Genomic DNA, 27,530 nt, shown 5'->3' on the forward strand with positions numbered 1-27,530 from the left:
AACTCTCTTTTTTTTTTTTCTTTTTTCTTTTTTCTCACTTATTTTTAAAAAAAAAATCAACTTCAAAATATATATATTTTTTTTTTTCACTTTTTATATTACATCAATTATTTTTTATTACTATTTAAATAAAATAAAAAAACCACTACAATATAATTTTTTTTTAAAAAAATATAATTACAATTTTTCAATTTTTTAAGCATAACTCTAAAATAGTATTTGATGTGAGCCCTAATTCATTTTGATTAAAAAAAAAAAAAAAAAACTCTTGTTTAAATTGAAAACAAAATAACGGTTTTGGCAAATATTTTAATTGTTTTTTCTTTAAAAAGTCAACTTCAAAACATTATATTTTTTTTATATCACATCAATATTTTTTTTAATAACTTTTTCCACTTTTTGTTAAAAAATTAAAAATTAAAAACTTATTTCTACTTTATATCAACATCAATCACTTATTATTACTATATATATAAAGAAGAAAAAAAAGAAAAGAAAAAAGAAAAAAGAGGTACCCACATTTCGTGCAATAAAAACGTAGAAAAGATGAATTTTTTCTTTGCTTGTGTGGTAAAGTTTTAAACATTCTAAAAGATAATAATTTCTCTTTCTAATTTTCCCCTAGGCCATGTTTGTACTATTACCCCCATATATACAATCTAGAGTTAACGCGTCCATTAAGACATCTTAGTACAAGAGAATACTCCTCCCTCGACCATAGCTTTGCGTAACCATCTTTCATTATAGGTGGCTCACTCAAGAAAAGATTCACTGCGATATAGTGTAACAATGCTCCCAAATTATTTAACTATCAATCAATCGCATGGATAGCAATTAACACTTGAGCTGGAGTGAGCACTGGACCAGAATGAGATGATCCCTGTTTATGTTTTTAGTTAGATAATAATATATATTCAATCAATGATCAAACAATATACAAGGATCCGGCAGATAGTAGGATATGCATTTAAAAGCTAAGTATATGTATCAGCTTCTTTTAGATATGAAATCACTAAACAGTTCATCTGAAGTAAAAACATTTCTTCCATGCATCTCTCAACTGGATGAATAATTCTTCAAAGAAGATAAGGTAAAAAAATAAGAAAAACAAGACAGCAAGCATTCTGTGATCCAAAATGTACTACAGAAGTTTCATGACTACTGCGTTCTGATGATAGCGCTTATAATTCCATGGAAATTTAAATGGTTAACTGATAACAAACAAATACAGCATAGTGAATGGGTTAAGAGAAGCTCTGATGATTTTGGGTACCCAGAAAAAACCCAGCAAAGTTACTGAAGTTACAGATACGATTGGAAGTCCTAGAGCATTCACATCCGGTTCTTCAAAATTTTGAAGAATAACCCCACCTTTTCTATTTTAAAGAATCACTTTTGAAAAACACTCTACATCCCATTCTTTATTTTTATTTTATTTTTCACTACTTTAGTGAAATATTCATTTTCATTTTTTTTTTAATTCCATCTTTATTCTTTTTTTTTTTAATGTGAGAACCTATCTTATGTCCAATAACAAAACTATAATCCTGGTCTTTTACTTCAATCCAGCTCCCACAGCTTCTTTCTTACTCAGCCCTCTCATCAACTTCCTGATATCTGCAAACTTCCCCCACTTAAATTCAGCTGCATATATATTTGACAGCATCACGTAAGTCCCCACCATATTTGGCCTCAGATCTAATACCTTTCCAGCTGCCACCTAGCCCAAATCCGTAAGCTTACGTGCTTTACAAGCTGCAAGAAATGCCCCCCAAACAGACTCCTCAACTCGCCCCAGCAGATCCACGACACAACCATAAATCTTCTGATTTCGGAGAGAGAGAAGGGAGAGAATGGGAGCTGAAGGGAGAGTTTCTATTAGAGAATGGGAGAGGAGGGAGTTTTATTAGATTAAAGAGAGATTTGAATAAAAAAGGCGGGGGCGGCGGGGAGGAAATACAGTTTACCCCCTGAAGTATCCACCCATTTGCATTTTTGCGTCTAATGTTTAAAAAATGACAATTGACCCCCCCAATCTATCTTACTATGGCAAAAAATACGATCCGTCTATTTTTTCTCTTTTTGGGCGGAACAAAAAACCAAAAACAAAACAAGACAAAAATAATAATAATAATACTAATAAAAAAAATTAAAAAAAAAAGCGCCAAAAAAATAAATTGGTAGGGGTGGCCGACCACCCCCATTGGGCCAAAAGGGGTGGCTCAAGTGCTCGACTACCCTTATGACTGGACTGGGGGTGGTTTAGCCACCCCCGTGTGGCCAAATGGAGGTGGCCGAAACCACCCCCAATGGGTTTTGGGGGGGGGGGGGGGGGGGGGGGGGGGCAGCCACTCCCATGCAACCTGCCTAGGGTGGCGAACCACCCTTATGGCCCATGAAAGTGGTTCAGGCACACGGGGTGCCATGCACGTGATTTGGTTTCTATCCAAAGAAACAAAAAATAGACGAATGGTATTTTTTGCCGCAATAAGATACATTGAGGGGGTTGATTGCATTTTTTGAACATTGGACACAAACAAAAATGTGTGGATACTTTCTTTCTTTTATTTTTTTTGGGGGTTGGGGGGGGGTTAAAAGTGTATTTTCCCCAATATATGAAGGATCACTATAGCATTTTGTCCAAAATGAAGAATGTAAAGAACGGGATGTAGAGGCATTTTACGGTGTGGTTCTTCAAAATTTGAAGAAAAAGTGGGTTCGAAGAACCAGATGTGAATGCCCTTAGGTTCAGTAAAGTGCAAGCAATTGGATATAGGAGATGGAAAGATCAATAAGCTAATTAAATGCAGTTCACAAATTACGTTTTTCTATCACAAATGTCATAGGCAATTGTAAGGCCATGGTACGATCCATGCATATGATCTATAAAAGCCTTGTAGGATATGACAATTAGGAAAAGCATAGCACTTTAAATACCCAAAGAGCACTAATACAACTAAGAAGAATCAAGGAAAATATACCTGTAGTATGCGAAGCAAGTGCTGCTTGGAACTTATCTGGTGGAAGATTCACGACATGGGGAAAAATCAGCTTAACCTAACAAAAGAAGCTAATGGCATTATTTGCAGCAAAACAAACTAAAGTCCAACCTAAATATTTAAAATCAATATTCAGAATAAATAATGAAAAGTCAAATATAAGAAAGTTAAGGAAAACTGAAAGAACAGTAAATCCAGTATATGCTTGGCATAAGCTAGAAGAAAGATAAAAGACCAGTAGAAAATTCAATCAGCAAGAAAAAGGACAGTAGCAGCCATTTGATGACTTCTATCAGCAGATCACACAATTATACAAAGAAAAGAAAAAAAGGTAAGAACCTCGTCCTTTGATAGGAAAGGTAATATCGGAATAAGAATCTCTAAATCCTGTAATCAACCACAAGCAAACACATATTAGCTAGTAGCTTCATTTCTTTTTCAGAGTTAAGAAAATAATATGATATACCTTTACTTTGGAATCATATAACTTCCTAACGGTAAATAATAATTCTGAAGAGGGAATCGTCCCATCTGTCAGTGTATGCAAAACCTGATGCAAAAAAAAACAAAGAAAATAGAAAGGGTGTTGTCACATTTATCTTTTACATGGAGATGGGCAAGTTATACAGTTAATCAGCAAAACCAGCATTAGTAGGTTCTTGCTTCCACTTGGAGGATCTGAAATGATTTCAAGAAGATCTGACGAAGAGCCCATAGTACGGACTAGTACTGGGATCTGGCAATGAACCGTCTGCACACCACAACTATTAAGAAGCAAAAAATCATAGCAGGAATGACAATTGACCCAAAATAATAATAATAATAATTTCATTCCTAATCAGGCCTGCTTAACTGTCTTGGACATGCTCTTATAGCTAACAAATATTTGGCGAAAAAGGGAGTGCTTCTGTCAATTACATTACACAATTAAAAATATTAATTGAATTAAAGATTTACAAAAGGGTAAATGATTGAAAACTAGGAGTAAAGAAGAATCTAAATTAAAATTAAATAACACCTTGGTACACAAGGCAAAATACAGTGACATGTGCCGCTGGGCCTCGGAGACTGAAAGGGAGGACACAGTTTGACACGTGCTCGATTGATGAGTATCAGAGGAAATTTCTTTACTGTTGGCACTCATTGACAGATGTTCATCCACAGGTTTTTCCAGATCAGAAAACTGTAAGAGTTGTAATTAAGTTACAGCTACGCAGTTAAAACCCAAAACAAAAATATGTAAAATTGGATTTGCCTAATGTGGGGCTCCACATCAGCAAATTAAAAAACATACCTTCTGTGATTCAGTGACTGGTCCTTCACTATCTGCTCTTTCTGTTGCATCATCACTTATTACAGAGAGCAACATTTCCTTTGCAAAATCTTCAATTTGTTTAGCTATGGATGATAAAGGGTACAGCTTGTTTGCCACCTGTAAAAGGAATACACCCAGAAATGTAAGACAGATTTATTAAAAAAACTGACTTGTTGCTTCAATAGGAAGTTATGCCTTAATTACCAGACGTATTGCCTTCATACGCACTTCCTCCAAGTGATGGACTGCACTCTTCCAGAGGTAAAAGAGCAATCAAAGTCAATTAAGAGACAGGAAAAACTTCAGTTCTTTTCCATAATTAAGCATGTGCTTATAATGATATAAATAAAATAAAAAACAGTAAATAAAGAATAAATGAACGGGTTAAAATGAATGAATGTCATAGAATTACAACACCCAAAAATTGGAATTCACAAGATGTCAGCTTATAATCTCATATTGGGAAAATGAGACCATGACCAAAAGAAGAAGAAGAAAAATATCGACAAGTTTAGTTCGTTACCAACCTTATTACCATGGAATCTTCAAAATTAGGGAGAATTTTACCAAAAGGATTTATCAACAAACTCAAATTTCCACCAGAATTCAGATATAAATCAAACAGATGTTAATAAGGTTCTGTTTATTTAGGGTGGCTGGAGTTATGGTCAATATATATAAGAAGAAACCATGAAATTCTCAACAACAAAAAAACATAACAAAAGAAGATATAACTAGAATTAGATGCTATGCTGCAACTAGGAAACAACATAAACAGATATGATGAAGTTCATGGTTAAGAGAAGCATACCTGTAAAGCAATTTTCAAGCACACATCTCGAATGAGAGGCCTCAGCATAATCAATCTCCACACGGCACTGAGCCCTTGAGTAACTCGATCCCCACTTTGCAACTCGTCAGCTTTGTCACAGTTTCCAGGAGAACACAGGGACTCTAATAATTTTAAAACCGACTTTGGCAGATCAGGAGCTTCATCAAGCAATCTACTTAATGATTTGTCTGAAGGTGGAAAAGAATCTAGAAGTGTTTCCGCCTGCACAAGAAATAAATTGCTCAGCTTTTGCCTTGCAAAAGAACAAGTGAATTAAATATGGAAAATGGACACACACCACAGTAAGAAGGAATTTTTCATATTCAGAAGCTGCAGTTGTACAAGAAAAGAAGTCGCGGTCCTCTACTTGCTCGCCATATAACCTGTAGAGGACACGCAATGTCAACTCGTGCCCCTGAAGACATCCAGTAATTACTGTTAGTTGATGTGTTAGATGAATGCAGTGAGCAAAAAGTAACACAGTGGCCCTTTTCAACAACTAACAAATTTCAACACAAACATACAGACAGGACATGGTGATGGCCACCAAATTCATTAGTGTTTTCTTCTTCTGATTGAAAGACTTCAATGAAACAAAGTAGTACATGGAAAATCTAAATCCCATAGCTAGGTTTAAGGTGCATGCATACAGGTGTGTCCAGTTGTCAGATTTGTCTACTTTTCAAAAACAAAAAGTTATTTTAAAGTTCCCAGCAAGTACACACATATGAATGCGTGCAAGGTTGTTAAAGGTCTCAGCTCCAGACTCATGATGTAAGAAGCTATAAACCAGTTAAAAAAGCTAGGCCAGTATCTAACTAGTAAACAAAAGCTGGAAAACTCACTTACCTCGTGACCCATAAAATCTTCCAATATATGCGTCCGTAACAGTATCCAGGGGTCCAACTCTGAGGGAAACTGCAATAAAATCAAATTGATAAACAAACTAAGAAAGAAAAGTTGAGTGCATACTGACAGCAGGGTATAAGGCCATACAACTATTTTACATCACAAAACTTACTTTATATATATATATATATATATAACAGCCCTTTCTGTTACAAACAGTACAGATGATAATAAACATCTTTGAAAAGATAGAATCTTACCTCAACCCCTAAATTTGCAAGAAGTGAAAAGCGGACTTGTGCACCTCCAGCAACTGCTACTTGCTTATATGCCTCAACAATATGCATAAAAGCCAATTTCTGCAAATGATCCTTCTGTTCATCATCAAGGTAAACAACAGATGCTGCCATCTTGGGCAAGACAAAATGAGAAGACAACCCAACAGAAGTTGCCGTTGATGAGACCAGGCTAGTGACATCTGTAACAGCTGCTTTTGGGCTAAGCTCCTCAGATCTGTCTGTAGACATTGATGGAAGTAAACTCAGTGATGACTGACCTAAACTTGTAACTTGCTCTTGACTGACTTCTTCTAAATCAGTGGAGGCGAAAGAGGAAGCAACCAAAGTCTCTGACAATCCATCAGCGTGCACAGAAGAATCCAGGCCAGGTATCTCGCTCTCTAGATTCCCCACATCATGGATATCAGATGGAATAGGAAAGCAGCCTTTCTCCATTCCAGATGAAACAATATCAGAAGAAGCTAGTAAACCAGTGGGCGAAATTGCATTATCAGATTCACGGTCCATGCCAACACATGCAAGAACAGTATCAGCTACAGCCACAACACGTTCTTCCTCGCCATGAGGTTTCTACAATTACATTAATATGAATAATCATAGAATAACTAAAAAACAAATAAAATACAATTACAAATCACTAGAGGATCAGAAAATAAAAGTGTTAAATAATAGTCTTTGAGCCCCCCCCCCCCCCCCCCAAAAAAAAAAAAAAGACAAAAAGGAACATAAAAAAGGAGCTCTCAGAATCAGAATTAAAAGAGAAAACCATACCACTACATCACTGGATGCAGACTGTTGAGCATCTAACAGTGAGGCTATTGGTGGGAAAGTACTAGAAAGTGACAGAACATTTGCTATAAATGATGGAGGATATTTAGCTTGAGTATCACTGCCAGCTATAGTCATGTTCAGCAGCGAATCTTCATCTTGTTCAGCTTTGAAACGATTGGGAGGCAGGTAACGCATATTAGCCATCACTACCTCAGCTAGCAAGTCGGCAGAGATACTTGAGATAAGAATCTCCAAAGAGCCAACAGCTTTTCACCTTGAGCAACCAACGCACCAAACATAGCAACAAGCTGCTGCACAGGTCCAGAATCACTATCTCCTCTGGAAGTGTTTGGACGAGCTGAAGGAACGTCATCCCGAGGCATTGTGATTTTCTTGTCCAACTCTCTAGTCGATTCCTCTGAGACACTAGGCGATGGTCTTGCTCGTTTTTCAGGCATATCTTCATCTTCAGCCAGATCACTACCGTCTGGAGATCCAGATCTTTTTCTCCCCAAATTACTGTCCACAGCATCACATGCTTTAATTGTGGGTTTCTCTTCCTGTAAAATATTTCAGCCATTGTCAAGAATATCCTGGGGTATGTGAATCTCTCTTTACATGCCTACGAATAGAATGGGAAGCAAAGTTGACAGGTACCTTAATAACTGGTGAATCTTCTTTCCCTTCACCAAGACTTCCATTAGTCTTGCAACCTTGTTGAAGAGCTTGTTCCGCCAACCCTCCAGGTTTAATCTCCCCCAAGGCACCAATCAAACGATCCCGCCACTGCAGAAACCAAAAAATCCCTTATTTATCAATTCTGCGTGACAAAGCAAAAATTCAAGGTAGAAACTGCAATTTTCAAACATATGACAAGCCCACAGTGTGATAGTTCAATAGATAACTAACACAGCAATTAACCAAGGGAGAAGTGACAATTTAGATGCAATGTTAAGGGCACTGGCTTGATGGATGTACAAGTGAATTACTAAAATATCAAAGAAACTTTTTCCAGTAGAAGATATGAGAGTAATGAAAGCTTAAACCAATTTGGCGATGCCAATATATTCATCGCCTATCCCAGATAAACCCACTATCAGTCAAGAGTCCTGTGGCAACTAACGGATAAGTGAGGAAGAAAGAGCAAAGAAAGGTTAGGTGAGGAGTTCAACCACAGCATCAAAAAACCAATGACAACCAAAAAAGAAAATAATTTTAACAATAACACTACTAAACAACAACCAATACATAAACACAAAATTCTGAGAAACTAGGGACATATAAATTAGCTGACCCCAATTACCTGGGATAAAAACTTAGTTGTGAAACATAACATATATCGATGACATAATAGTTATATAGGCCATGGTAAGAGATTATCTAAAAGGTACAGTAGCCTATGATTTTATCAAAAGATATGGTCTCACAAAGACTCGGGATATGGCTTGATTGCATAGTATTGAAATTCAGATATAAATATCAATTTGTGAGTGACCGTGATCCAAAGGAAAGGCATCATACACAAAATTTTAATAATCAAATTAAATTCTCTGCTGACTTTTATGAACAAGACATTTTTACATTTTTGTACTCGATGGTGAAATCATATCCCATGAGTTTAATGAGCCATTTTTCTTGTGCCTCGGTGGCTATTGTCTGATCCCACAAATACTTGAGGCTACGATGGTCGGTTCTTACCACAAACCGATGACCCAAGAAATAGGGTCACCACTTCTGGATGGAGGTGACAAGTGCAAGCATCTCCTTGTCATAGGTGGAAAGGCTGAGATTGCGGCCATGTAGGGCTTGGCTGAAATAGGCAATAGGTTGGCAGCCTTGCATCAAAACTGCCCATATGCCAAGGCCGGATGCATCGCACTCAATGACAAATTGTTGGGAGAAATCTGGCAGAGCTAACACCGGTGCTTGCGCCATGGCTGTCTTGAGTTGAGAAAAAGAACCTTCGGCCTCCTCATTCCACACAAAGGCATCTTTCTTCAAGAGTTGCATCAAGGGCCGAGCAATGATGCCGTAGTGTTGAATGAATTTGTGGTAGTACCCGGTGAGGCCGAGAAAACCACGAAGTCCCTTAAGAGTTTGGGGCTTCAGCCATGCCAGCATTGCTTGGACTTTGTCGAGGTCCACCGTGGCACCCTCCCTGTCAATATAATATGGCCCAAGTAGTAGACCCGTTGCTGCCCAAAGCTACATTTGTCTCTTCTAACATATAGACAATTAGCTCTTAAAATTTCAAAAACACGAGTTAAATGATGTAGATGATCCTCCCAAGATCGACTATAGATTAATATATCATCAAAAAAAAAGAGAACAAACTTACGCAGGATGCTACCAAAGATACCATTCATCAAGGATTGGAAGGTAGATGGGGCATTTGTAAGGCCAAAGGGCATGACCAGGAATTCAAAATGCCCATGGTGTGTCCGGAATGCAGTTTTCTCCGCATTGTGCTCTCGCATCCGAATTTGATGATATCCGGAGCGAAGATCCAGCTTCGAGAAATATTGGGCGCCGTGCAACTCATCTAATAGCTCGTCAATAACAAGGATGGGGAACTTATCCTTGATGATAATCCGGTTGAGAGCTCAATAATCCACACACAAAGTCCACGAGCCATCATGCTTCTTGACCAGCAAAACTGGGGATGAATATGGGCTAGTGCTAGCCCGAATTACACCAGTATTAAGCAACCCCACAATGATTTTTTCGATCTCATTTTTCTGGTAGTGAGGGTACCTGTATGGCCGCACATTCACCGGTGAAGAACCTTTGAGTAGGGGAATTTTATGATCATGGAGATGCATCGGCGGCAGGCCTATGGGCTCCTCAAATAAGTCCTGGAAGATTTCCAAGAGCTGCTGCAAGTCGGGGCTGGTGACACTCGGGCACTGCTGCTCCACCCCCAATTGGATTGCAAAGAGCTGGAGTGAAACACCCTCGAAACAATGACGTAACTCCCTCTGCATCTGTGATCCTTCCAACAACCTGTTCCTGGGAGCATTCATCCCAATTAGAGTCACCTTCCAACCATCCCACATGAAGCTCCTAGATAGGGCAGAAAAATCACAAAGGATGGGGCCAAGAGTTTTTAGCCATTGCGCCCCAAGGACCGAGTCGTAAACTCGGAGGTCAATGAGAAAAAACTCCAATGTAAACAAGGTGCCTTCGAGCCAGACCGGTACTGCCGAACATTTCCCCTTACTGGACAGCCTCTCACCGCTCGCCACCATAACCTCAAAGGCAATGTGCTTATTTGGTTCAAAGCCCAACTACTCCGCCAATTCCGTGCTGAGGAAGTTGTGGGTACTCCCTGTGTTGGCTAACAAGACCACTCGAGCCTCCTTAATGACGCCCGAGATACGCATCATCTGGGGGGTCGGTACCTCGGAGATTGCATGAAGAGAGATTTCTGGGATCTCAATCTCGTCGTCATCACCTACTCCCCGTTCCTCTTCATCGCCTAGATCGTCCGCTTCATCTTCATAAATCCCTTCAATTAGGAAGAGTTTCTTACACCTGTGCCCACGAGAGAATTTGTCGTCGTAGTTGAAACAGAGGCCCCTGTCTCTTCGGTCTTTCAACTCGGTTGGGCTCAATTTTCAAACCACCGGAGTTCAATTCCAAACTAAATTTGCTGACGGTAGTGGTGGTGTGGTCGCTAGACTCGTGGTTCTTCTTGGCTCGAAAAAATTCTGGTTTCTTCGTTGTGACTGCAATCTCACCTCATAAGGCCTTGCGAGGCCTACTGCTGCCGTGAGGGTGGGCGGTCAGGAAGCCTGGACTTCCGGCTGGATGCTCTCCTTAAGCTCGCTTATGAACCCTCCAATCTGTTGGGCTACCGAGAGCCTGCCAGCCCTGCTCAACAAATGCTCATACTACCCTTGATACTCCCTTACAGTCCCTGTTTGCTGCAGTTTTGTGAGGTCTCCAAAAAAATCGTCGAATTGCGTAGGACCATACCTTACATGCAACCCTTCCTTCAAGTCTTCCCACGATGCACCCTCCTCAGTTTCCTTAAATAGCTGGTACCATAATTGCGCCTCGCCTTCAAGATGGTAAGCCGCCGAGACCACCTTGTCTTCTTCCACCGTGTTTTGAAAGTCAAAAAATTGCTCCGCACGGCATACCCAACTGATTGGGTCTTTTGTACCATCATACTTGCGGAAATTCAATTTGGCAACCTTTGGGAAAGAGCTGGCAGATTCCGTTCGGATGGGATCCTTCCAGGCCCGGGATCTGGAGGAACTTGCGAACTTGCAAAATTGCTTTGACATTCTCCCTGGGGTGGCTAGAGCTTGATGGCAAGAGCAGACTGAGCAGTCAACATCTCTTCCATTCTTTTGGTAATTCTTTCTTCCAATACTGGTCCCAACTCCTTCAATTCCTTCTTTATGCGATCAAATCTTTGGTCTGCCATGTCGAAACCTGGCTTTGATACCAAGATGTTATGGGCCTGTGTTTGGGAACGGGTGATGGGTTTGGTGAGAGGTAAAGCCACAGGATCGGTTTTCCTGAGCTTATCTATGGTGAGTGTGAATGGTGTGATAGTAGGGTATTCGAGGTACCCTTGCCTCCCAAGCAACTACAAGAGTTGAATAAATATTTTTTGCATACTTGTTTATTTCACAAAACCCCTATTTATAGGGTTACGATTACAAGATGCTAATAAGTGCATAATGGCTAGTGCCTTATTCTTAGGAATTCTTTCCATCTAACAAAGGGGATATCAATCTCTTATTCTTAGGAAGCTACTATCAATGGAAATATCAATCCCTTATTCTTAGGAATTTCCCTGCCCACAATTCGTGCTCTCCAAGCACCGACTTGTCCCTTGCCTCTTTCCATATTCGGATCAGCCACCACTAGGGTTAGGGTTTGTTGCAGCTAGGGTTTCATCATATTCTTCTCTTGCTGTGTCGGCTGCTTGTACTACTTGCATGCGTTTACGCCTCCTAACATAGGTACGTAACATATTCTTTTACATACATAGACACATACAACCAATTTAATAATGTATATTCAATACATACATCCATACACAAATAGACACATGTTAATAAATGCATACATATGTACATATCATGTACTATATGTGTGTCTGTGTATGCATATCTATATGAATATATGTATGACGTGCACATAAAAGCCACATAATTAATTCTCAATACAAATCATATATCTAAGATTTTAACACCAGTCAAATATGAAAAAGAAAATAGTAAGAAAAGTAAAAACTATTTTACAAGCATTAACGTATTAATATTTTATTGAGTTCTATGAGTTAAATGCATGCATCAGGCAGCCTTAGGGCTGAATATAGTAACCCTATAACTGCCTCTCCTTGTCTCTATGCAAGCCTCAAGGTATCAATGTCAAGTCATGTGCCTTTCAAAGTTAGCAAAGACTTGACAACAGTACCATCCAATAGAATTTTTTTAAATATCTACACATATTGCTCCACAAACAGGGGGAAAAGTAAGTAGCTTATTTGATTCAAAACTTGCATACTTGAAATCTAATCCAACCACAACATGTTAGTCATAAATCCAGATAAAGAGACGAGGGGGAATGAAAACGGTTGGTTTGGTAAAGTTTTGAGAAATCTTTTGGGTCTTGGGTTTTGAAAAGAGTTTTGAAAAAAGTAAATATCAAGAATCGATTTGGTGGGGGTCACATTTGAGAAAATTGTTGTATGTGGAGTTCATAAAAAAAATTCTTTCGTAAAATTTTGAGGTGTTTCTGACAAACAAAAACCTAAATATTTTTTTCACAAAATAAAAAGGAAAAAAAAAAAAAAAAAAACTACTGGAGTTTCACCACAAATAGATCTAGTGGCGACCACAGGGACGCTAGATGGATATGGCAGCCCTGCAATGACCACCGCCACCACTGAGCAGCGGCCACCACACCAGCCACTACTTTTCTTTTCTTTTTAATGTTCTTTAATGTAAGAAGGAAGATCCACACCCGAAAAAATGAGCATGTATTTAGGCCTCGTTTGGTTTGCGGATTAGACCCATGGAAAGGAATAGCTATTCCTACGGAATAGCTATTCTTTTGTTTGGTTGTATATTATTTAAGGGAATAGCTATTCCCACGGAATAGCTATTCCTTTACGAAGAGGAATAGGTATTCCACTCAAAAAGGAGTAGAATACCTATTCCTTTCCTATGGGAATAAATTAAATTCGTCTTTTACCCAAAAACCCCAACCTTCTCAACACCCAAGTCTCTTATCCCTCTCTCTCTCTCTCTCTGTTTCTCAACTCATGGTGTGTTTTGATACGAAATTTTGACAATAAAATATAATTCTGATTCTACTTTTTTCATAAATAAATCATATTTTATTCAACTTTTTAAAAAACAAATTATATTTTATTCAACTTTTTATAAACAAATCATATTTTATTCAATTTTTTCTAAAAAGTCAAATTTCAAAATTCGCAAACAAAATAAGAATTGAATTCTGATTTCAAAAATTCATCACTCAAGTGCACCATCAATATCTTTCTCCATCTCTGCAATTATATTCTTCTCATCCCCCTCTCTCTGTTTCTCAACCCAACTTAACTTGTTGTGGGGTAGTCTTTCTTCTTCTTTTTTTTTTTTTTTTCTCCTCTTATGATTTAGCCTACTGAATGCACTTAGACGTAGCAAAACGAGTACCTCTTAATATCGGGGGGACTCCAATTGCCTTGCGGAGGTTTGAGAAAAACTTTGTAAGCAAAGAACGAATGTTTGTTACTGAAAAATAAATAAAAAATAATAAAATAAAAAGGGCTTTGTAGATGATTTATTTTTTTATGATGATTATGTTTTTTTTTTTTTTTTTCTCTTATAAATCATTTTACTTTGTAAGCAAAGAATGAATGTTTGTTGCTGGAAAACAAATAAAAAAGAATAAAATAAAAAGGGCTTTGCAGATGATCTATTTTTTTATTTTTTTATGATGGTGATATGATGATTATGTGTGTGTTTTTTTTTTTTTTTCCTTATAAATCATTTTGTAGCGTAATTGTATATGAAAAAAAAAAGAAGCCATGAACTCTATGAAATTAAAAAAAAACAAAAAAAAACAAAAAAGGTCATAGTATGATTGTTTATGTTTCTTAAATAAAGAAAAAAAAAATGTCCTCAAGAATATAAATTATATTTGTATTATAAGGGTATTTTAGAAAATTTGATTATAATATAATTCCATTCACCAATGTATTGCACTGTACCAAACAAAAGAATACATATGCAATGTTCTATTCCACCGTTACAACCAAACAAAAGAATAGGAATAGTTACTCCATTCCACCTTCATCTATTCCCATAAATAGTTATTCCTTTTCCTAATGGAATAGACATTCCGCAAACCAAACGAGGCCTTAGTTCTTTTTGAGTAGTGTTGTGTGAATAGTGTTTTGTTTGTTGAAAAGAGTTTTGTTGCTTTTTTTTACCAAAAAAAAAAAGTAGTTAGTGGCAGAGGGTGACCCACATCTGAAAATCCGTTTGAATAATTGATATTTGAGAACAGTTTTCAGCATTTGAGAAGCGACAACAATTTTTAATTTTTTTTCCAAACAGACCCTAAGGTACTCACTTAAGAACATCAAATATGCATTAAAGTATAAAAGAAATACCAGAGCAGCACCCGGGTGTGTACATTTGAAGCAGGTGAGGAAGGCGTTTTTCAAAGCATGATGTGCAGCAGAAACATGCATTCCATTGATCACAGAGCTCGAGGGTTCCAAACCAAGTAAAACTGGCAGAATTCGTCCATAGAATGCAGGCCTTTGTTTTGCAATTGCCGAAAGACTGGAAAAAAAACATGTAACAATATAAAGAAAGATAAAGCCAAGCTGCAGTACTAGAACCTAACAAATAGCATAAACAGATACTAGCAATTAAGTGAAAAGAAAGTATAGACTATCAGAAGAATTTCCAAATAAACCACACAATTTTAAATGAGCATGACATGAAAAAATCATGTTTTCAGCAATTCTCAAGAACCAAGTCTACCATCAAAAATTATTTTTCAAAACACAAAGCCCGGGTAACTAAGGAAGGTCAATGAATAGAAAAGGCCCGAAAAAATTAGTCCTTTCCCATAATTAGTGTCTTCTGCAAAAGATATATCCTTTTAAAGGGGAATCATTTTTTTTTTTTTTTTTGATAAGTAATGATAGTTTTATTGAACATTAAATGTCATAAAAACTCATTTTTAAATTCACCCTCGTATTACTGGCGTTTTGATTAATTTCTTTTTCAACTTTTCATTAAGAACAACATTTTAGAGTGACGTGTAAAAGGGGAAAGGGAAATTTTATGTTTTTAAATTTTTTGATCAGAAATGCATTTTGGGCGAAATAAAAATAGAAACTCAAACACTCATAATGACTAGAGGGAGTATCTTTCTATTTTTTATTCCTTTTTCTTTTGTGTTTTTCTGGAGGGAGAGCAGATTAACGCATAGAGGAAAATTCATCAAGAGAGAACACTATTGCAACTCAATTCTGCACAAGTCTCTCAAAAGATGTGAATTACATTTTTCACAAACTCGTTCCATGTCAGTCAACATAAAGGTTTGATTTTATTCATCAAAAAAAATATATATATACACAGATATATATATATATATAAAGGTTTGATTTTATTGTTTCTAGTATGAGCCTACAATGTGAAGGCCTTTTTTCTATCATATACTTATCCCTTTGGCATTAAGAAATCCATTTGTCTGAAGTAACAGTTAACCTGAAATAGCAAAATTCTTGCAGAACATTCGAATAAGCATATAATAGAGAAAGGCCAAATTACCTATTAATGAGCACAATGGTTTCTGCATTACTAAGAGATTTCACTGCCGGGAACCTGAGTCGATCAAGCAATAGACCCAAACTCTGAGTGGCCTCAATTGACAAATCTCCAACATTAAGCAAAGGGTGACCCGCACATATCCAAGATATATTAAATTGCACAAACTTTCCTACAAAGTGGGTAAGTGTGCTGTATAAGCAAATACAAGTCGTACTAATCAAAAAAAAAAAAAAAAAACAAATACAAGTTGTTTGAGTTGTAATGTATCCACATATTTAAATTACATATCCTTGACTTTCAAGCTCACTGAGCCTGAAATGTAAAGTAAAATCTTATTACCTTCATTAGGAGGGGGCTCTGGAGAGCCATTAGGATCGGGTGTGTAAAGAAGAATGACTGCTTCAACAAACTTCAGTGCCAGTAACCTTGTCCCACCACTTCCCAGCTAGGGAACATGCCGTTACAATGAATCAGAACATGCACAATATCGAGTTCCATGTTATCATAAGATCATTCTTTACCTGAAAAGCTACTGAGTATATTTCATCCTTGAATTTTAACATCCACTCCCATGATGACTGAAGTGAACTGTCCAACTCACTTGAATATAGACCCTGATGGTCACAAATGCAAGCACATAAGTAGTGATAAGATTGTTGCAGAAAAATGTATGCTGTAAGAAACACCATATCCAACCATTGTTATGACTTTATCATTTTTGCATATAGTAAGGTCATACAGGATGGTCAGCCATGTGCAATAGTAATCTAAATCAAGATTAAAAAAAGAAAAAAGAGAGAGGCTGAAAAACTATGTGCATAGAGATGATGAAAAACATCATTAGTGGGAATTTAACAGAGGAAATGGCTCTAGATAGAGGTTCATGGAAGATGGAGCCAGCCATGGACAATGCTATAATTCATCATATATCTCTTTTACTATATTGAAAGTACCCGCACTAAGCTAGATTACTACTTTTTGGAAATGTTGGTATGAGACGTATTAAGTCCACCAACCTAAGACAAGTTAGATAAGCTGTGAGAAAGCCCTTCCTCATCAGTTGCTGGTAGAAATAGAAGAGTTAGCATCTCCAAACACTTTCCAAGAAAATTGTTTGAAAACATGTCCAAGTTTATAATAAGAATTGAAGTCCTTTCAAATCTATGACTACATAACATAATTCAAATAGTGAAAAATGTACAGTAAAAATGAAAAACTAAACTAGAAGAAAAGGCATAAAAGTTCAGCAGCATGGGTTATTAATAATCCTCAACAAGCATCAAATAAATGAATTCAACGATCTTGAAAACAGATTAAGAACCTGAATTGTAACTTTTTCAAGAGTCAAACGAAACAATTCGATCCCACTAGCGATGGCTTGTCGAGCAACAGCCGGAGCCAGTGTACCGTCACTCAAAACACTAATCAACACAGGCACAATTTCAGGTAAGAATTCCACATGCTTAAGCCCAATTTCACCAATAATCCTACATTTTTAAGCAAACAAAACCAGATAAAGCTTTAACACAGCATTCATCACATGTATAAACCAGAAATACACAAGCTGCGAAGACACTAAAAACGTGAAATAATATATAGTCTTCCATGCGATATAGTTATCTCCAAGAAAAAAGATTTTACAAGGAAAAATTAAAAATAATTAAATAAATCAAACGTAGCGGGAAAAGTGTAACTAGGGTTTTCAGCGGAGCGTTACTCGACAACATGCTTGCGAACCGGGCTGAACCGGTCAGACTGGAGGTCGAAAATGAGAGGGAGGAACTCCGAGAACAAAGCATGGTCTTGTTGGAGCAAATCTTGCTTCAATTGGCGCAAGGGTTCGAGCTTAGACGGTACATCCGAGGCCGACTTGACCGAGTTTATCAAACTCGCGAGATTTTCCCTCATGTTGGTGGCCATCAACACTGCCACCATTGCTGAAGAAAACCTAATTTGGGAATAAGATCATGAACTGTGCCCTTGTAGGGTTTGGAGGGAGAAGAAAGATTTGAAATGCGGGCACGTTTGGTAATCTCTCTCCTCAAGTGTGGGGGAATTTTTTTTTAATCGGTCGTAAAAAGTAATTGATGAGATATAAAAGTAAAAACAATTTATATAAAAAGAAAAAAAATAAAAAATCATATTGTAATTGGTTTTTTAATTTAAATAGTAATGAAAAATTGTTGATATAATATAGAAAGTAAAAAAGATTAAGAATGTTTTAAAGTTGATATTTGTTTTTTCTTCTCTCATTTAAAAAGACAACCAAGCCAAAAATTAGGATCTAGGCACATATTCCCTAATTACAATATGAGCGATACTTTGTTAAATATCCTCTAACCAAGTATAGTTTACATTATTAAAGGCTGCCTCTCTTGAAAGGGTATGAGCAGCAGAATTAAAGTTCCTAGAAACATATTGAAAAATTGAAAAACTGCAACCACGCGCTTCATGGATGATACTCTTAATAAAATGACCAATTCGGGACATATAAGGGGGTTTGAAATTGATCTCCTTCACTATTTCCTTAGCATCTCCTTAAAAAATCACCATAAAAAAACCCACATCCTTGCAAAATTGTACCGCATACAGAGCTGCCATTACTTCTGCCATGCTAAGTTCCACCCGCACAATTTGTGCCACACACCTTGCTCCCAAGATCTCTCCATGACAGTCCCTTGCAATGAAACCCATTCCCATTCTACCCTCCTTAGAATTAATCGAAGCATCCCAATTCAATTTTACTAGAATCGAAGCATCCCAATTCAATTTTACTAGACTAGGGAAGGGGGCTATCAAGAAATTTGGGACGGTACTTGGACAGTGGATGTTGGCAGCACTTGGACAAAAGGTTATGTGTTGCTTGCCCTAAAATTATCGAGAGAAGACACAGCTGATCTAAAGACTTCATTTGGATGTTGGAAACCACCCTCATGCAGCCACTTATTTCATCGAAGCCATATCCCGCGTGCCACCACTGCCATGAGTTCTAGGCGGTCCTTGTCAACACATTGTGCAAAATAGTGGACCAGCTACATGAAATTCTAACCATTCCAGGAGCATTTCTGGAAGTAGGAAGAAGAACCTCCCCAAACATCCTTTGCAGCTGTACATCTCCATAAAGCATGAACCGTGTCTTCCTCTTCTCTTCCACAACAAGGGTACAACACATCCTGGACCACCTTTTTATGAAATAAATTTTTCTTTGTAGGCAGTAGATTATGGCAAGCTCGTCAGAGGAACACTTTGACCAAATTAATGACCTGAAGAGACCAAACTACCTTCCTGATATAATGGTCTTTTATCACATTAGAACATTGGCCCCTAAGCTCGTCCTTCAACTCCAACCCCAGATGATAGGCGCTCCGGAGATAAAAAAAAAAATAAAAATAAAAATCCATCTTTTGTTCCTTTCCAAATTAACCGGTCGGAGGAAAAAGATGGGCTCAAAGGAATATTAAGGACAACCTCAGCCTTCTCTGCCCTAAATATTTCCTTTACTAAAGTAGCATCCCATTCCCTATTGATCAAACACTCCACCAATGAAGATTCAGCAAGAACGGATTGAGGGGATTGAACTAAGTGAGATACCGGCGAGGGGATCCAACGGTCCCCCCAAATCTGAATGCTTCTCCCATCTCCAACCCTCCAAATCAGACCTTGCTTTAGAAGATCTTTTGCCCCAAATATGCTCCTCCATGCGAATGAAGGTCGCGACCCCAAAGAAGACTCCAAAAAGCTCGATTGTGGGAAGTATTTAGCTTGGAGAATCTGTGCAATAAGCGAATTGTGGTATTGGAGGAGTCGCCATCCTTGTTTAGCTAGGAGAGCCTTATTGAACATTTTGAGATCCCTAAAACCGAGTCCCCCTGCTGTCTTGGACCGACCCATTTTCTCCCAACTACACCAATGGATTTTAGATGAGTTGTCCATATGTCCCCACCAAAAATTTTGCATCATTCGATTCGAATCATTACAAAGGGAAGCTGGAAGTTGGAATACACTCATGCAATAAGTAGATATAGCTTGCACCACTGCTTTCAAAATGATTTGTTTACCCGCCTGTGATAGAAATTTAACTTTCCAGTTGGTAAGCTTCAAACCTACTCTCTCGGTAATCTCCTTGAAGGCTTGCCCTTTATTTTTTCCAACCAATGCTGGTAAACCCAAGTAAGTATCAACACGGTGGGCCTCTGATAAACCATAAAGGCTAATTATTTCCTGTCTCATTGATTGACTCGTATTTCTACTAAAGAACAACGAGGTCTTTTGCAGATTAATTTTTTGCCCCAATCCTGCTTCATGAACTCCCAAGATTTTCAAAAGTCTGCGCCATTTCACCGAGTTAGCCTTACAGAACATGAGACTATCATCTATGAAAAATAAGTGACTCAATCGAGGCCCTCTAAGGGAAGTAGGAACGCCTGTTATATACCCCTTTTACTCAGCTTTAAACAAGAGAGCACTCAGGTTCTCAGCACACAGTAAAAAAAGATATGGAGAAATTGGGTCACCCTGTTTGATACCTCTTGAAGGTTTAATCCTACCCACCGGGCTCCCATTAACAATCACCGAGCATGACATAGTTTGAACACAGGCCATGATTAGTTTGATCCACCTCCTTGCAAATCCCAGCCTGTGCATTGCTACTTCCAGAAATTGCCATTCAACTCGGTCATAGGCCTATGACATGTCCAGTTTAAGGCCCATAAAACCCGTTTTGCTCCATATCCAGGTTTGCATGGAATGCATAGTCTTATAGGTGGCAAGAATGTTATCTATAATTAATCTCCCCGAGAGAAAAGCACTTTGTGTAAAAGAAATAATGTCTAGCAGCATAATTTTGAGTCTATTTGCCAACACTTTTGAAATCAATTTGTAAAGGACATTACATAAACTTATAGGCATAAACTCAAAGACATTCTCAGGGGATAGAGTTTTAGGGACTAAAGCAATGAAAGTTTCATTTATATTCTCATCAAGCACATTAGTGTTGAAGAAATGAAGTATTGCATTACATACCTCCACCTGGACCGTGTTCCAGTTCTGTTGAAAGAAACAGGCTAAAAAACCGTCTGGACCCAGGGCCTTTATGGGTGGCATTTGGTGCAAAGCCACTGAAATTTGCTCAGTGGTGAAGTCGGCCAATAAGATGTTATTCATTTCAAGTGTGACCTTCCTCTCCAAAGCAGCCACACAATTAGGAATATCCAGATTCTCCCCAGTCGTAAAAAGCTCCTAGAAGTACTGAGTGAATGCCCCTTCGGTAGCCTCCTGAGTATTGTACTGCACCCCGTTTCCATCTTTTATCCTCTATATCTGATTGCAGTGGTTTTTCTGGTTTGCACACATGTGGAAAAATTTTGTATTCCTGTCCCCCCCCCCCCCCCCTTTGAGCCAGTTTTCTTTTGCTCTCTGCCTCCATTTCATCTCTGTTCTTGTACTAGCAGCTCATTCAACACTGCTTTGATCGGAGCCTCAGCTACCATAGAGTCCAGGAAGGCTTGCACCTGAATATCGTGTAATTCTTTTGGTTTGTTTTGCACCTGTACTTCCACTTTGAAAAATAGATGACTTCAAATTTAACCGTATGTGTGTGCACAATGTGTAACAAAATAATGTAAAAGCGGAATTTAAATGACACAATTATTTTGTTAACGAAGTTGAAACTCAATTAAGAGAAAAACCACTCTGGGCAGCCAAACCCAAGAAATACACTGTCAGAAGACAAAGCTAATACATAGACAGTAACACTCGCATACCCGATGTAGCGATCGTATCTAACATTCTAACACATAACCCAACGAGAACGCCTCCCAACCAAGTCTTATACTTGAAGGGGTCTTCTATAGATTCCTTTACCTTAGGGTTGAAACTCAATTAAGAGAAAAACTACTCCGAGGCAGCCAAACCCAAGAAATCTACTATCAGAAGACAAAGCTAATACATAGACAGTAACACTCACATACCCAATGCAGCAATCGTATCTAACATTCTAACACGTAACCCAACGTGAACGCCTTCCAACCATGTCTCATACTTGAAGGGGTCTTCTATAGATTCCTTTACCTTAGGGCTCTTCCCTAAGATAGACTTCAATTGACGAGCACAACAACAGCACACAAAGGCAACGTCTTGAGAGCAAGCGGATCAGCACAATATCTCCTAAAATATACTCTCTAAACTCTAAAGAATTCAACACCAAATTCTGTAAATAATACATGCCTAGAAGCCTCTATATATAGGCTACAGAAGACCTAAATCAATTTTGATTCAGTTTTCTCTAGGCAACGTCCAAATGCAAGCTGAGGCCGTCCGGACGGACAACTGTGCAACCGCCTTTCCAAAAAGAGCTAAAAATCTTTCCTGAATAAGGTCGTGTCTGGACGGTGTTTCCCTGACGTCCGAACAGTTGCAGCTGTATTCCCAATATTTGTGTCTGCGAAGGAAATCCTTTTACTTGTCGAACACTAATAGGCATCCGGACGGTATTGCCACCTCGTCCGAACGGATGCACTTGAACGCTGGATTCTTCTCTAACTTTGAAGAGCGTCCGGGCGTGTTACTGAAACGTTCGGACGGATGCAAGCTTGAATAGTATACACTGATGGGCGTTTGGATGCATGACTAGGTTGTCCGGACGGAATCTTAGGATCTAATTTCTCTAACATGAAAACTGCACAGAATCTTCTTTAAACTTCTTGAAGTACATTTATAAAACGAAGTCTCTGAAATAAATGGTATCCCTGGTCAAATGGCAACATTACATAAAAGTGATTTTGTCAAACAGAATGCAAACATTCATAAACTAACAAACTCCCCATTTGGCCATTCTAGGACAAAAATCACGTGACCAATTAAAAATACAATCCCGATCCATATACAAAAAATACTCCCCCTTTTTGTCTCAAAATGAAAAAGGTAAACAGAGTATAAAAACAAACCCAAATATAGTTCCAAAAGTTCGAAGAAAACTGTAAAAAGCCATAAGAAAAAAAACATCTTGCTGAAAAGGGAGAGGAAGACAACAAGGTTAATTATTTCACAAGTAAAGCAGTACACGCATGTATCTAAACCTGAGAGATCGATCAGTCAGACAGCAAGTCAGACTTATGCAAACATATAGTTGAGAAACAAGTATGGAATAATCAAAAATTTTCTTGCAGATACAAAATTTTAAACAATTGGCTCAACTTAGGCAATGCGTGTGTGTGTGTGTGTAAAGGCTTTTTCAATAAGGTATGAAGTTCACTGATATGACTTAAGGCAACTAAATTTTCTTAAACAAGAGAGAACTTCAATTAAAGATTAGTCAAAAGTCAAACCTTATTTTACTAGGGTCTAACCACCCTCATCGGATACAGTCCCTCTAAGCTGCAATACTTTTCTTTTACTTAGTCCTTTAGTGACTGTCTATTTCCGTAATGATTTGGTCATTGACTGTTTCTTTAGGGACAAGTTTAAGAACAAATTTTTAGCTCAATAAGCAGTGGATCTTTTATTTATCCATATTTATTGATTTTTGAATGCTTTTTATCACTTGGTGCTGCAACCTAGAAAGAATGCCAGAATTTATAGGTCATAGGTTCAACTAGTGAGTTGGTCAATTTGACCATCTTATCAAAAAAAAAAAAATCTGTTATAAGAATCTTCAAAAGCAAAAACTTAGAGAGAAAAAAAAAATGTATCTTAGGGGAGCCTTGGATAATGCACCTTAGATAGTGCACAAAAAGCATCGTATGAGAAAAGAAACTATCTAGCATAAAGAAGCAGCAGGAGAACTCAGCCAATCTCAGACTCATGATCTCAACCATATCTAAGCATAAACCGTCAAAGCATAATGAACTGAGATATCAGATTAACAAACATAAGATAGCTGAAAACTTTTTAAAAGAACAACATGCAACCTTACTCCCCAAATTTTTAATTTTTAATTTTTTTTTAAAAAAAATATCATGCTTTCAAAGGAAAAGACTAAGACACAAACATAAGTCTAATCCTAGAATGAAAAGACATGTCACAAACACCAATGGCTTTTTTAAGAGACTCAAATCTGCTACCATCAAGAGGTTTGGTAAAAATATCAGCCAATTGGTTGTCAGTGGGTATGAAAGAAGGAGATACTAGCCGAGATTCCACAAGATCACGTATGAAGTGATGTTTAATGTCAATGTGCTTGGTACGAGAGTGCTGAACTGGATTCTTGGAAATATTGATGGCACTCGTATTATCACAGTTGATAATCATGGTATCCTGAGTGAATCCATAATCACATAACAGCTTCTTCATCCATAGCAATTGAGTGCAACAGTTTCCCACAACAATATATTCAGCCTCAGTAGTGGAGAGGGAAATCGAAAATTGTTTCCTGCTCATCCAAGCCACAAGATAATTCCCCACATCAAAGCATCCTCCGAAGGTGCTTTTTCTGTCATCCGCATTGCCAGCCCAATCTACATCAGAGTAACCTGCAACCACAAGATTTGTTTCCCTAGAATACCAAATGCCATGAAGAAAAGTATCATTTACATACCTGATGATTCGCTTGACTGCAGTGAGGTGAGATTCTTTAGGATTTGCCAGAAATTGAGCACAAACTCCAACACTGAAGGCAATATCTGGCCAGCTAGTTGTGAGGTAGAGAAGACTCCCGATCATTCTTCTGTAGAGAGTAGGATCAACTTGCTTGCCTGTAAGATCAATACTTACCTTGACACTAGTGCTCATGGGAGTACGAGCATGACTCTTCCCATCTAGTTCGAATTGCTTGACCAGATCCTTAGCATACTTGGATTGAGAGATGAATATTCCTTCAAAAGTTTGCTTGACATGAAGCCCTAGAAAGTAGTTCAACTCACCAATCATGCTCATCTCAAACTCTTACTTCATCTCCTTAGAAAATTCATGGGCTTGGGAATCTAGAGTTGCTCCAAATATGATATCATCAACATAAATTTGAGCAATGAGCTTATGAATACCTTGATTCCTAATGAACAGAGTCCGATCAACCTGCCCCCTTGTAAACCCTTTAGCCAAAAGATATGTAGCCAGTCGCACATACCATGCTCGAAGTTCCTGCTTGAGACCATACAAAGCTTTCTTCAGCTTGTAGACATGATGAGGATGATGAGGATCTTGAAACCCTTTTCCCTGTTCTACATACACCCCTTCCTGAAGTATGCCATTCAGAATGGTACTTTTAACGTCCATCGGATATAGCTTGAATCCAAGATGACAAGCGATGGAGAGAACAATTCTAATGGACTCTAACCGGGCAACTGGAGCAAAGGTTTCATCAAAATCTACCCCTTTAATCTGAGTATACCCCTGAGCAACTAGGTGCGCCTTGTTTTTTATCATTGTACCATGCACATCTGATTTATTCTTGAAGATCCACTTGGTTCCAATGACATTGTGATCAGCAGGTCTGGGAACAAGAGTCCATACATCGTTTTTGGTAAACTGATGTAATTCTTCATGCATGGCAGTGATCCAACTTTCATCTTGTAGGGTTTCATCCGCCTTCTTCGGCTAAGTCTATGCAAGATTGCAGTTATAGGATACTTGATTTGCTACTCCACTTGAGGGCTGGATCACTATGTTTCTTAAACGACGCCCTTCTTTAAGATTCCCAATGAGCTACTGCGAAGGATGATTAAGCTCGATCCATGATTGTTTAGGAGGATTCGTGGGTTCATCCTTACCATCAGATACACTAGCTGTATTCTCAAAAGTCACAATAATTGGAGGATCTCAAATAGATTTTAGGAGACAAAAAGAGGGAGTATTTTTTTATTTTGGACCGAGATTGCATTTTTAAATCGGTCAAGTGATTTTTGTCCCAGAATGGCCACATGGGGAGTTTGTTAGTTTGTAATTGGCTGCATTTTGTTGGACAAAATCACTTATATATAATGTTGCTTTTTAATCAGGGATGTTGCTTATATTCAGTGTCTACATGTCAGCTATGTGTTTCAAGAAGATTCTGTGCGGATTTCAAGACAGAGAAGTTGAATCCCTTCCATCCATCTGGACGTCCCTGTTAACTGTCTGGACGATGTGGTTATTCCGTTTGGACTCTCATCAGTGTCCAGAAACTTCAAACTGTTCAAGATTGCATCCGTTCGGACGTCTTAGCAACACGTCCGAACACCATTTCAATGTTAGACAAGTAAAAGGATTTCCTTCGCTAACATAGATATGGGAAGACAGCTGCAATCGTCCGAACGACATGTCTACACTGTCCGGACGCAATCCTTGATAAAGCAAGACGTGGAGAAGATTTGCAACCTTCTGGACGCTAGGGCAACACATTTCGGATGCGGTTCTATTCCGGAAATAATATCAGCGATTTTGGAAAGCCGATTGTACAGTTGGCTTTCTAGACGCTCTCAGCTACCGTCCGGACGTCAACAAGAGAAAAATCCTACCCGACTCGATTTAGGTCTTTTGTAGCCTATAAAGAAAGGCATTTATGCATATAATTTGTAAGAATTCGGTATTGAATTCCATAGAGCTTAGAGAGTATAATTTATGAGTTACTGTGTTGATCAATTTGCTCTCAAGACATTGCCGAAGTGCTGTTGTTGTGGTTGTGTTGAAGTCTATCTTAGGGAGGAGCCCTAAGGTAAAGGATTCCATTGAAGACCCCTTCAGGTGGGAGGCGTTCGCGTTGAGTTATGTGTTAGAGTTCAAGGTATGACCACTGCATCAAGGGTATGTGAAGGCTACAGCTTTGTAACTAGATTTGTCTTCTGAATAGTGAAAATCCTAGGTTTGGCTGCCCCTGAGTGGTTTTTCTCTTAATTGAGTTTTCACTTCGTTAACAAAATATCTGTCTCATTTAAATTTCGCATTTTGATATTTTGTTACACTTTGCACACACACACGGTTAAATTAGAAGTCACTTTATTTTTCATAATTCAATACCAAATTTTGTAAATAATACATGCCTAGAGGCCTTTATATCTAGGTTACAAAATACCTAAATCAACTCTGATTCGGTTATCTCTATGTGGCATCCGGACGCAAGCTGAGGTCGTCTGGATGGACATTGTGCAACCGGCTTTCCAAAAAGCACTGAAAATCTGTCCTGAGTAAGGTCACGTTCAGATGGTGTTGCCCTAGTGTCCGGACGGTTGCACTTCTGCTGCACGCAATTTTCATAATAAGGACCAGTGTACGGACGATGTTGTCTGGATGTCTAGATGGTTGCAATTCTTCTCCACGTCTTGCCTTATCAATGATAGCGCCCGGAAGGTGTAGACCTGACGTCCGGACGGTTGTAGCTGTCTTCCCATATCTGTGTCTATAAAGAAAATCATTTTACTTGTCCAACACTGACTGGCGTCCAGACGGTATTGCCACGTCGTCCGGACTGATGCACTTGAACACTGGATTCTTCTCGAACTCTGAAGAGCGTCCGGACATGTTGCTGAAACGTCTGGACGGATGCAAGCTTGAACAATAGACACTGATGGGCGTTCGGACGCATAACTGGGCCGCCTGGACGGAATCTTAGGACCTGATTTCTCTTACTTGAAAACTACACAGAATCTTCTTTGAACTTCTTGAAGTACATTTCTGAAACGAAGACTCTGAAATAAACAGTATCCCTGATCAAATGCAACATTACATAAAAGTGAT

General features: G+C 38.3%; 1 pseudogene; it reads right to left on the bottom strand.

Annotated features, from left to right (window-relative positions):
- Positions 1–250: 250 nt before the first annotated feature.
- On the bottom strand, positions 251–17,921 carry LOC133872284 (uncharacterized; annotated as a pseudogene).
- Between the last annotated feature and the right edge of the window lie 9,609 nt (positions 17,922–27,530).

Source organism: Alnus glutinosa, chromosome 7 (assembly GCF_958979055.1).
Source record: "Alnus glutinosa chromosome 7, dhAlnGlut1.1, whole genome shotgun sequence".
In the NCBI taxonomy this organism is placed as follows: domain Eukaryota; kingdom Viridiplantae; phylum Streptophyta; class Magnoliopsida; order Fagales; family Betulaceae; genus Alnus; species Alnus glutinosa.